The sequence below is a fragment of the Tursiops truncatus genome, chromosome 11, assembly GCF_011762595.2.
Source record: "Tursiops truncatus isolate mTurTru1 chromosome 11, mTurTru1.mat.Y, whole genome shotgun sequence".
NCBI classification, from domain to species: Eukaryota; Metazoa; Chordata; class Mammalia; order Artiodactyla; family Delphinidae; genus Tursiops; species Tursiops truncatus.
The window spans coordinates 18,249,128-18,261,091 of NC_047044.1; the positions used below are offsets into that span (position 1 = coordinate 18,249,128).

At 43.9% G+C, this 11,964-nt stretch overlaps 1 pseudogene; it reads right to left on the bottom strand.

Moving 5' to 3' along the window:
• Positions 1-662: 662 nt before the first annotated feature.
• LOC101322387 (non-selective voltage-gated ion channel VDAC3-like) lies at positions 663-1,527 on the bottom strand (annotated as a pseudogene).
• Between the last annotated feature and the right edge of the window lie 10,437 nt (positions 1,528-11,964).

Here is an 11,964-nt window from a genome sequence, read left to right on the forward strand (position 1 = left end):
TGGTGCCTAGCACATAGTGGGTGCTCAACCATTCTTAATATTATTAGAATATGCTAATGTCACAGACAACAGCCACACAAATCTACACCCTTAGCCCAGTGTAGCTGTGAGGTAGCTCTGGATTTCCTCCGTCCCGCGTTGACGCAGTTCTGCTGATCTGTGTGTCCCTCACGGGGTGGCATGTCATTTTCTCTACTGCGGTCCATATTCCTTTTTGCTGATTGTTATAGTTTGTCTCTTAACCATTCAAAGTTGTTTTCAGACAAGGAATTTTTTTTTTTTCCAAATGTGTTTGGTTTATTTTACTCTGATGCAAAACCAAAGATTCCACTATCGCACAGAGACCAATATATTACAAGGTCATGAAAAAGTGGTGCAGGACGTGTGGACAACTGGAGGGTCAGGTCATCTCCTTTGTAACATGACACTACACCGTTGCCGAGCAACACACTGAAAATAACACTGCGGGACTGAACTGAAATGTGGCACGAACATGACAACTTCCGGGCATGCCTTCAAGCACCTCCCTTAGGATGGACTCGACATCTGGGCTTCAGTGTGGGGAGGATTACAGTTCTTTGGAAGAATAAAAAGTTCACACTTTTGAAATTTCACAGAAGAATTTTAAGGCCAAAACATAGTGGGTTCATTTCTTTCCACCTCCAGGGACAAAGCTGATGCTTTATTCAAAACCACATTAAGCTTCTAGTTCAAATCCCAGCCCGACCTTGTGTCCTCCTGCACTGAAGTTCTTTCCATGGATGAGAGCTGACAGGGTCAGTATCACTCCTGGTTGAAGGGCCTGAGTACAACCCAGTCCAATCAGGCTGGCATTATTTACTTTAGCAGATAGAGAAGTTCTACAATCCAGCTTGTACTTAGCAGGGATGCCAAAACGTGTGTTGTTCCTGCCTGCCGTCCACGCGAGGTTTATTGATGTTTCAGTCTTCTTGTTCACCTTCTGGTAGATCCACCCTCCAAATTCAATGCCATCGTTCATGTGAGTATGCAGCTGGTAGTCTGCGGCCCTGTAACCCAGGGTGAAATTATTCTGTGACAGTTTCGATTTGGCTGTGTCTAAACTCATCTGATAGCCAGCAAGCCAACCTTCAAAGGCCAACACAGCCCAGCCATAGATGGTTTGTCCAGAAAAATCTATATCAACATTATTGCCAAGACTGAGACAATCCTGTTTATAGGAGGTCTTCAATTTCCCACTCTTCTTTCCTGTGTTCAGGACAAATATGGTATCGAGAGTCAGTTTCAACCCTTGTGTTGAACTTATGCCTTGAGTTGAGTGAATTTGAGTTGAGTTTCAATTTATCCTCCAAAGAGATTTCTGTCCCAAAAGTACTGTGTTCTACTTTGGGGTGAAGGTCAGCCCATAGTTACAAATCTTGTATTTGGTTTCTAGGTTGCCTAATGCTTTCCCTGTAACAGTGTAAGCATGACCAGACGTAGAAAATTCCACTCCACTACATAGATCTATTTTGACCACGCTAAACCCATATCCTTTGCTGAAGACATCCTTGGCAGACGTTCCTAGGTCACAGTAAGACGGCGTGTTACACGTATCTCTGACGGGATGGCCCGTCCACTCCGCCAGGGCACCGCTGAAGCCAGACGAGGATTTTAAATCAACAATACTACACAGGTAGTTTGTTCTCTCCAGTATCCCCTATTACGCTGCACTTAAGACCTGGGAATGGCTTTCCCCTGCCCAGGGCTGTCCTCCTGCTCTCTCATTGCTTCCTCCTTATGTCCCCCTCGACTAGTACTCACCTCCTTTGCCCCCGCGATCTGTCCTCAGCGGTGACAACATGAGAGGTGAGAGCTTCCTCTTGGGTGAGAGGATTAATTTCCTGATTGGAATGTGGAGACTTTTCCTATATTGGAAAAGGCAAAAGAGGGGCTGGGACACTTCCTGGGTAATACTGTTGTGCATCCCCTATGGCTATAGCATTCTGAGTTGTCAGTGGTCCTTTCTCTACATCATGCCAGCTACCGAGACTTTAGTCCTTGGTCACTTGGACTAATAAAGCATTTCACGTGTGCCCTGACCAGCATTCCAAGGAGGGAGAACCACCATCCTCGCCATCACCAACATTAGCATCCTCATCATCACCATCACAAACACACACATACCTTTCACACATGCCAGACATTCTAAACTTTTATCTCAATCTTCACCGCAAGCCTAGGACAGAGGTATTAGTATCATATACTATCCCCATTTTGCAATATGAGACAGAGGCAGACAGAGGTTTACTCACTTGTCCAAGGTCACAAGGCTAGTAAGTGGTGGAGCGGGGACTTGAACCCAGGCAGTGTGAAGCCACTGGTTGATGCTGAAGCATCATCTCCAGGAACTGCTTTGGATCTTAAACAAGATATTTCTGGACCTTGTGAGACGGCCAACGGGTCAAAGCTTATGCTTCTGAAGTAGAACAAACCTAACTGCTTACTGGGGAATCAATTGTATCTTTTGCTTTGCAGGGGAATAAAAAAGGCCAGAAATTGATATCTAAGGTGAGTTTTCTGGTCAAGATTTATTTTTCATTCTCCCTGCAATTTTTGCTAGACTAAAGAAGAAAGAGAGCTCGGAACAGCAGCTACCTGTTGGTCTCTCTTGAGCAGCTGTCTAGAAAATTGAAAAAGTTGCTTCACGTAGGTTCAACAAATCCAAGAACTCGTAGAATTTTTCCAAATGAAGATGGTGCCTTGGGAAGTAAAAACTTAGAAAAGGGAAAACAATACTACATCCCTGAAAACTTTCAGCATGAGAAATCGTTACCGAACCAGGTTCGTCTTGCTCGCTGCACAGCAAGCCAAAAAACGCTAACGCTGAGGTTTGCAGCGAAGAGAGGGCTTACTCGCAAGGCAACCAAACGAAGAAACTGGAGAACAAACTTCAAATCCACCTCCGCGAAGGCAAGCGGCTCCGGGGTATCTACGGAACAACTAACAAAGAAGCAGGACTGTCTGAGGCGTGGGGAGCGTGGGGAAACTGATTGGAAAAGGGGTGGTAATTGACATTCTGCGCAGGTGTAACTAGGCTACAGGCCTCCGCAAGTTCGAAAGGTCACTGGGCGGACACTCGCGCATGCCCAGTTGGAGAGTCGGTGGTCTTAACAGGTCTTTACCAGCTCAGCTCGAACTAGACGCAGCTGACTTCAAGCTCCTGAAGACGACTCAGGCAAACATCTTATCGTTTACGCTACATGCAGCTTGGAGGACTTGTGAGTATTTTGCAGCAACAATTAAAACGACCTTGATTAGTGAAGGCAGATAACAGGTGAAATGGATTTAACTAATGATTACCCACGGTTTCAAAATCAGAGAGAACTAGCTGGAAATGTGGTGCTTGATAAAATTTAAGTTCAGGCCAAGGTGGAACAAACAGAACTAACAAAACAGACTTTCAGAATCTCAATTCATAATTTCAAGTAGCATTAAAGGTAGTCTCCCAGGAGAAGAGATGTATTTTTCTATCCTAGCTTGTGGATTTTATGCTGAGTAGGCATTTTCAGTGGAATCCAGTTTTATTATAGGAATAGCTTGCTGTTGATTCTCCTCGATATTCTTTTTGTGTACTAATTGGGTAGAATTCTTGGCACCTGAAACATCTTGGCCAGAGCACAATATAGTTTCTTCTCTCCTTCATATCTTACGTCAACATTGAAACAATTCGATAGCTGTTTATATTCCAGATATAGAAATTACTAAAAAGAAACCCACATTCTTCTGTTTTTTTTTTTAAAGCTCTTTCTTGTACCCATCTGCTGAGCAATGTTGAATTCTTTTTTTTTTTTGCCCTTCTCCTTTCTCTGCTTTGGGTAAGAATAGCTTCCACTTTTCTAAATCAAAGGACTTAACAAGCTAAACTGAGAGTAGCCTGTAGTTTAATATCATGGTTTGAAATAACCTCTTTAAAAAGTCTTCAAGTAAAAGTCTAAGTAATATTTTATTTGGCTTGATTTATATAGGTAGTTGTCCCGAATACTCCCTAATACCTTTGATTGTATAGACATATGTCGTGTTAACAGGATGATTTTTTTTTTCTTTAGTTGCCATCACACTGTAGATTTCACTCATTCTTTCATTCATTCAGCAGACATTTATGGAATGCCAAACACTATACTGGGCTCTGAGGACACAGAAGTGGGTAAGTAACATTGCCTCGTGCATTATAACTTCCACCATACTTTTGCACATATTATCTTAAATTTTATTACAACCTTGGGAAATAGACTGGGTAAAAGGTGATATCTTGATTTGGTAGATATGAAAATGGAGGCCTAAAGGAATTGAGTGATTTATTCAGTGTCAGTAAGTTAGCATGAGCTAGTAACAGATGCCCGGTAATCTTACTCTAATCGTGTGCTTTGCCTGTTATGATAGACCACCCTTCTGATAGCTGATGCCTAAGCTGATGAATGGATTATCTGTGGTTCATCTAATTCGGTCATTAAAATGCTAAACTGAATTTAGTCCTGTCTACTTGTTGTCACATGAGACAAGGTCATGACCACCAGAAGTCCTGAAGAGCAAATATAAAGGAATACGGTTGTGATTCATACAACTACAGGCATACTTGGGCCAGAACTGAAGTGTCACCGATTCCAGATGGTCCATTCCGTGATCTACTGGTCTTGTTGTCCATGGCATAGCATGACATGGGCAAATTGGATGGATTGAGGCTTCCTATTCTATGTAAAAGGACTTAGCCATGCTCCAGGACCAGTTACCACACCACTCTACAGAGCACGTGGTGGAGCACACACCTGCCACGCATGCCTCTCCCTTCATGACTTGTCTAGTCCGGGAAAAATCTTCCCCTAAAGAGCCACTTGATTAACTCCTTCATTTCCTTCAAGCCTTTGTTCAAATCCACCCTCTCCATGAGACCTATGCAGACTACTGTACCGAAAGCTCCCACCCCGCTACTCCTGCTTCTTCTTATCCTTATCTTTTTCTTTTTTTAAATTTTTTTTGCGGTACGCGGGCCTCTCACTGTTGTGGCCTCTCCCGTTGCAGAGCACAGGCTCCGGACGCGCAGGCTCAGTGGCCATGGCTCACGGGCCCAGCCGCTCCGCGGCATGTGGGATCTTCCCGGACCGGGGCATGAACCCGCGTCCCCTGCATCGGCAGGTGGACTCTCAACCACTGCGCCACCAGGGAAGCCCCTTATCCTTATCTTTTTCTATCTCCCTGGCATGTATCACTTTCTAAGTCACCATACAGTCCACAAGTTTATTATATTTATTGTTTGCTGCCTCTCTCCCTAATTAGAACACATGCTCATTTAGGGCAGGGATTTTTGTCTGTTTACTTAACTCATAGATCTCAAATATCTGGAAGAGTGCTTGATATACAGCAGGGGCTCAATACAGATGACTGACAGAATAACTCACAGAAGTGAAAATTTCTCAGCTATATAGATAAACAGGTTGGATAATTTAAGTAAAATACCACCATCACCCCCCCCAAATATTATTGAAACATACTCTTCTTTTTTCTTTAAATTCCCTGAACCCAAGATCAGTTCTTTCTGTTCTTGATGCCACTTAGCTCTGACATAGCAATCTCCTCTAAATGACTCATTCTAAAATGTCCTTGTTTCTTGGTGAGTTTTTTCCACATCTTTTTCTTTTGGATTATTATTTCGATACCTGGGAAATCAAATTCTTGTAACTTGTGTTAAATATTTTTCTATTTCTTACGAAATGGTTTTAATCCACAAGTCCCAGACTCTTTCCATCTGTGATGAATATTGGTTCAGAAAAGAGAGTTGGTTCAATACATACAAGGGTCAGGCTCCAGTTGTGCCCCAAACCACTGACCCTGACCTCAAGCAAGCCCTTCAACCTCTATGATAAAATAAGGGGGTTGAGTGACATGATATCCACTCTGCTTCTCCACATTTAAAGGATATTATAAACCATTTCTTTTCACGTTTCTCACCCTAAGATGTCTCTCCCTCCAAATTTCGTTAAGCCTTGAACACCTTTGGTGGTTGGCTTGAAATCTGCGTGCATCCTAGAGGACTAGAGGTAAATTATTTTCTCCCCCAAGTCATCTGAATTGGCTTAAATCCCTCAAAATGACTTTCTCAAAGGAAACCAACATTCTAAGATTTTGAGGCGAGTGTAGTGGGGCTATACTTAAGCTAGGATTTATGGTCATGGCGGTTTTTTGCCTGAACTATTTCATCAGCCTGCAGAGGTAAATATCAGGCCGAACCATACGAAATATCACTCTTTTAAGTCAAAAATGGACTAAACCTCACATGGTGCACCCCACATGTACCTGTGTAGCACTGTTCATGATTTGGAAATACTTTAAACTTTGAATCTTCAAGGAGAGGCATCCTCTTAGTACACTGCCATTTCTCAGGGGCTGAATTTATAGGAAGGTTATTATTGCATGTATAAGATACCAGGGCTTGGGCTTCCCTGGTGGCGCAGTGGTTGAGAATCTGCCTGCCAATGCAGGGGACACGGGTTCGAGCCCTGGTCTGGGAAGATCCCACATGCCACGGAGCAACTAGGCCAGTGAGCCACTACTGAGCCTGTGCGTCTGGAGCCTGTGCTCTGCAACAAGAGAGGCCACGATAGTGAGAGGCCCGCGCACCGCGATGAAGAGTGGACCCCGCTTGCCACGACTAGAGAAAGCCCTCGCACAGGAATGAAGACCCAACACAGCCCTAAATAAATAAAAAAAAAAAAAAAAAAAAAAAGATACCAGGGCTCAAGAGACTATTGGTTTGGGTTGAAGTGCTATGTCTCCAGGTAGCAGTACATTGGGGTCATGGCATCGCTTCTCCTTTATGCTTCCCAACCGACGGAAAGTGCTGAATGCACAGATGGATAAATAAATGTCATGCCTTCACCTGGCCCTGAACACCCCTCCTGGTTCCTCTGCATCGTGCTTTGAGAGAGTAAATAAATGCGCCCGGTTGTTACTAGGAACTGACAGGGCAAAAGGGTTTCCTGCACACTCATCAGATCCTGGCCCTTGCAGGAGTCAGCTTTCCCAGGCAGGGGATGTGTCCAAACACGTGTCTCCCTGTCCCCTTGGCCCTTTCCTTTTCCTTTGTTAGGGCAAATCTTTCCAGGCAGCAAACTTTCTTTTTTTTGTGATTTTTGTTTTTCCTTTTTGTGAAGACCAGTCAGCAGGTCCTGCTTTAGGCAAAATTGTGAAGTAGGCAGTGTTTCTCTCCGGCTTCCCCCCTCTCCCTCCCTGTCAGCGGTCTCCCTCCCCTCAGTTCATTCCATCAACTAATGTTTACTGGGCATTCACCATCCTCAGGGCACCTTTCTAATTAGGATGTTATTTCAAGATAACATCCTAGGGACTTCCCTGGTGGTCCAGTGGTTAAGACTGCTTTCCAATAAAGGGGGTGTGGGTTCGATCCCTGGTTGGGGAGCTAAGATCCCACATGCCTCATGGCCAAAAAACCAAAACATAAAAAACAGAAGCAATATTGTAACAAATTCAATAAAGACTTAAAAAAAAAGATAGCATCATAATTCTTAATTAGGATTCATTACTAATCAACTATTAGTAGCTGTTTTTATTTGGTATTTACATAATAATTTTTCATATTTACTTGATCATAGTGAACATTTATCCTCCCAATTACTCGAGTTATTTTTGTTTCTCTTCCTCTCCACCAAGAGTACCAGCAATTCCTATTGATTCTACCTTCAGTGGTTAGAATCCTAGCATGAATCTGACCACTTCTCTTCATCCCCACCACTCTCACCCTGGTTCAAGCTGCCATCATCTCTGGCTTACATTATCACAGTAGCATTCTGCTTGCCCTCCCTCCTTCCACCTTTGTCCCCCCAATCCATTTTTCAAATAGCAGTCAGAATTACCTTTTAAACATATAAGTAAGCCCAAATGTTCCCAGCTTAAAACTCTTGAATGACTTGCCATCACACTTTTAATCAAGCACCAACTGGTCGCTGTGGCTTTGGGTCCTACCTGATCTAGGCTCCGGTCTTCTCTCTGGCCTTGTCCTGAAGCCCTCTCTAATGCACTCTGCTGCCCCCATCCTGCCTTTGTTCTGTGTCCCCCACACCTCAAGTTCGTTCCCATCTTCGGCATTTTCACCTGCTGTTCCCTCTGCCTGGAATGCTCTTCCCTCTGATTTTTGCACAGTTGACTTTTTCTTGTCATCAGTTCTCATTTAAATGTCACTTCACAGAGAAGCTGCCCCTGATCACCTAAGCAAGAGTGGTCATCTAGCCACTGCATCACACCACTCCACTTTAGTTCTCCGCGTAGTACTTACCCCATGTGACAGTATCTTGTTTGTTACTGGCTTTCTTTCCCTCACTGGAATACAAGCTCCATGAAAGCCGTTTTCTCTAGGCATTTCCCCAGTTCCTAGAACAGTGGCTGATGCACAGCAGACAAATAGTAAATTATTGTTGAATGAATTTATATATATTAGTATGCCTGGTTCTTAACATATATTACCTAATCCTCTCAAAATTCCTATGGAAAGGGTACTATTGTTTTCTTTCTTTTACAAATCAAAAAGACAGAGACAAGTAGAGATCTTTAAGGAAGGCCGGCTACATAACTTGTAGGGTCTAGTGCAAAATGAAAATGCAGGGCCCTTTGCTAAAAAATTATCAAGAATTTTAAGGCAGAGACAGCCAGGCTGGGTAGAGAATTTTTGGAGAGCTAGAAAAGGCATATTGAGTAGGGCAGTCAGGGTAATCCTCACTGAAAAGGTGAAAGGTGAGAGAGAACTGAAAGTTGGTGAGGGAATTTGCTGAGTGAATAATCAAGAGAAATATTCCAGTTGGGGTACAGCAGGAGCAAAGGCCCTTAGGTGGACATGGTGGTGGGAGGTGGAAGGTAGAGGGCCTCTGTGAGGGTTCTGGGAAATATTGGAGGGTTCTGAGTAGAGGAAAGACATGATCTGGCTTCTGTTAGGAAACCATCATTCCAGCTGCTGTACTGAGAATGGACCTTGGAGGAGCAAGTGAGAAGGCTTCTCAACAGGCATTGCAATAAACCAAGCAAGAGATGATGGTGGCTTGAACCGTGGAGGAGCATGGAGGTGATGAGAAGGGGTCAGACTCTGATATATTTCACAAGGAGGACCAAGAAGATTTGTCAGTAGTTTGCATGGGGGGCAAGTAAGAAAGAGAGGAGTCAAAGATGATTCCAACGCTTTTGGCCTGAGTAATTCAAAGAATAAAGTTGCTATCCTCTGGGATAGGAGGGTGTGAGTAAAGCAGGATTTTGTAGGGGATATTGAGGAATTCAGTTTTATGATACGTTTGAGATGGCTGTTAGATACCCAAATGGAGATGCCAAGCAGTAGTTGAAGAAATGAGTCTGGAGTTGCATAGACATTTGAGAGTCACCAGCCCTGTAAATTTTATTTAAGGCCTTGGGACAGGGTACATCACCAAAGGAGTGGGAGTAAGTAGAGAGTAGATCCCAGCTCCAGGGACACTGATATGAAGAGGTGCAAGAGAATGGGTCAGGCAAGAGGGAGTGCTCACCTGTGTCCAATAACGATGAGAGGTGGAGAGGACTGATGCTGTCTCTGGACTTAGCCACATGGAGGCTTTGAGTGAACTTGTCAAGAGCAATTTCAGTGAAGAGGTAGGGAAGAAGACTTGGATGGAATAGGTTTAACAAAGAGTGAGAGGAGAGAAATAGGATTTTTTTAAAATTGGGTTCTGCAGCAAATGGGGAGCAAAGGAATAAAGCAGTAACTGGTGAGGGTGGAAATGAGTCAAGGAAAGATTTTTGGAAGTTGTGAGAAATAACCGCATTTTTGTATGCTCGTGGGAATGTTCCAGCAGGGAAGGAAAATGGAATGATGATCATGATTAATTTCAATATTGAAAAACCATCCCTATCTGTATCATACTAAATTCACTACCTGGTGTTACTGTGATGCATAGATACTGAACTGGTGGTTACTTCTGGCCTCTAGGCTTCTGATGGAAGCTTTCAAATGTTAACCAACTATTCCTTGTGTTTGTATTCCAGATGAAAGGGAGATAAGTTTTAAAAAGGCTCTGTGAAAAGAGTCTAGTATACACACACACACACACACCCCACACACACATTGTCTGTCCTAAGTAACAATGTGACACCCATAAACCAGTGGTTTATGCCCTAACTCCACCCATCTCTCACGTTAACGTTCCCACCCCCCCCCCACATTCCTCACTGGAGCCCCAGCCTAGGGTTGGTCCTCGAGATGTGTGGTCTTCAGTGGCTGGGGTGGCCTGTGCAGTTCTCCAGGACATCTTGCCCCTTTGCACTTTGCTGGAGCGAATACCTTTGTTGGGAATAGGGGGGGATGTGGAGCTGTCATAGACTCTTAGACAAGACCCCAAAACCATTTGAAATAGATCTTTCCCAACTTCTTACTCCAAGATGAGGAAATCACCAAACTGTCATACATTCTCCAGGGTTTAAACGTTAGCTCTCCCATTTATGAGCTGTGTAATCTTGGATAAGCCATGTAACTGTTAGGATTCTTGAGCTCCTCAAGAGCTCAAAACTTGAGTCCCTTCTGGTTTTGACTTACTGTTCTAGCTTCTCTGAGTCTTCCTGGAGATCTGCACCAGAACTTTTTTCTTCTTTCATTTTTCTTTTGCCTGCCTCTCTCTAGTTGAGGACCAGTGACCTAAGAAAAGTACAATTCGAGGGTACATAAGTTAAAAGGGAATTCATTTTCTTTTCTTTTTCTTATTGTGGTAAATACACGTAACATGTAATTTACCACGTTAGCCATTCTTAAGTGTACAGTTCAGTGGCGTTAAGTATATTCCCACTGTTGTGTAGACATAACCGTTATTCATCTCCAGAACTTTTTCATCATCCCAAAACAAAACTCCATACCCTTTAACTACTAACTCCCCATTTCCCGCCTCCCCTCAGCCCCTGGCAACCACCATTCTACTACCTGTCCCTGTGAATTTGCCTACTATTCCAGGTGCCGAATGTAAGTGGAACCATGATATTTGTCCTTTCGCGTCTGGCTTATTTCACTTAGCAGAATGTCTTCAAGGTTCATCCATATTGAATCGTGTGTCAGAGTTTCCTTCCTTTTTAAAGCTGAATCGTATTCCGCTGTATATGTATCCACGTTTTGTTGACCCATTCATCCTTTGATGGGCACGTGGGTTGATTCCACCTGTGGGCTATTGTGAATAATGCTACTGTGGAAATGGTTGTACAAATACCCGTTTGAGTCTCTGCTTTCAATTCTTTTGGGTCTAGACCTTTCAACCCAAATAAAGAGGTAAACTGGGGCAAGCTCAAATGAGCAGAAATTGAGTTTTTTTCAGGAATAGCAGAGGAATTGCAGTTTGGGAAACGCATGCCGTATAAGCCACAGGTGAGTCACTGAGGGTTTGGGGTGGGTTGTATCAACATTTACGGGCAAGTAGTGCAAAGAGTGGGGAGTCCAGCCAGAGTCCAATCAGCGAGTTCACTGGCTTGAGGATGGGGAGAGATTCATGGCGGACGTTTATTGGTCAGGAGATAAGTCTCCGTCTTCTGTGAATCAGGCGTTTATGGAAAATCAGTCTCAGGTGGTAAGTTTCATTTTTCCCAGGGCGCATGCCTGAGGGCCTCCATTTCCTGTCCTCCGGGTCCATTTTAGATTGAAATCCTCTCACGTTCCCGAGAGTGGAGTTGCCGGTGTCAGTTCATAAACTTGGGAGCTTCCCGGGTAAAATTTGAAACCGGCCCCTGTGAGCTGAAGGCTAGGAGAGACCCAGGAAAGAGGCAGATGGTTCCAGATTGGTAAGTGCAGTTTTAACAAGCAAAGGGGCTTACTTACGAGGCTTGTCACGGGGGCTGCAAGATGAGCAGATCTCCGCGCCCGCCTGCCAGAATCATAAAAGTTTATATAGAGGCTTTAACAGGGTTCAGTCACTTATACTGTCCAGATGGTCTCGACAATCCCTT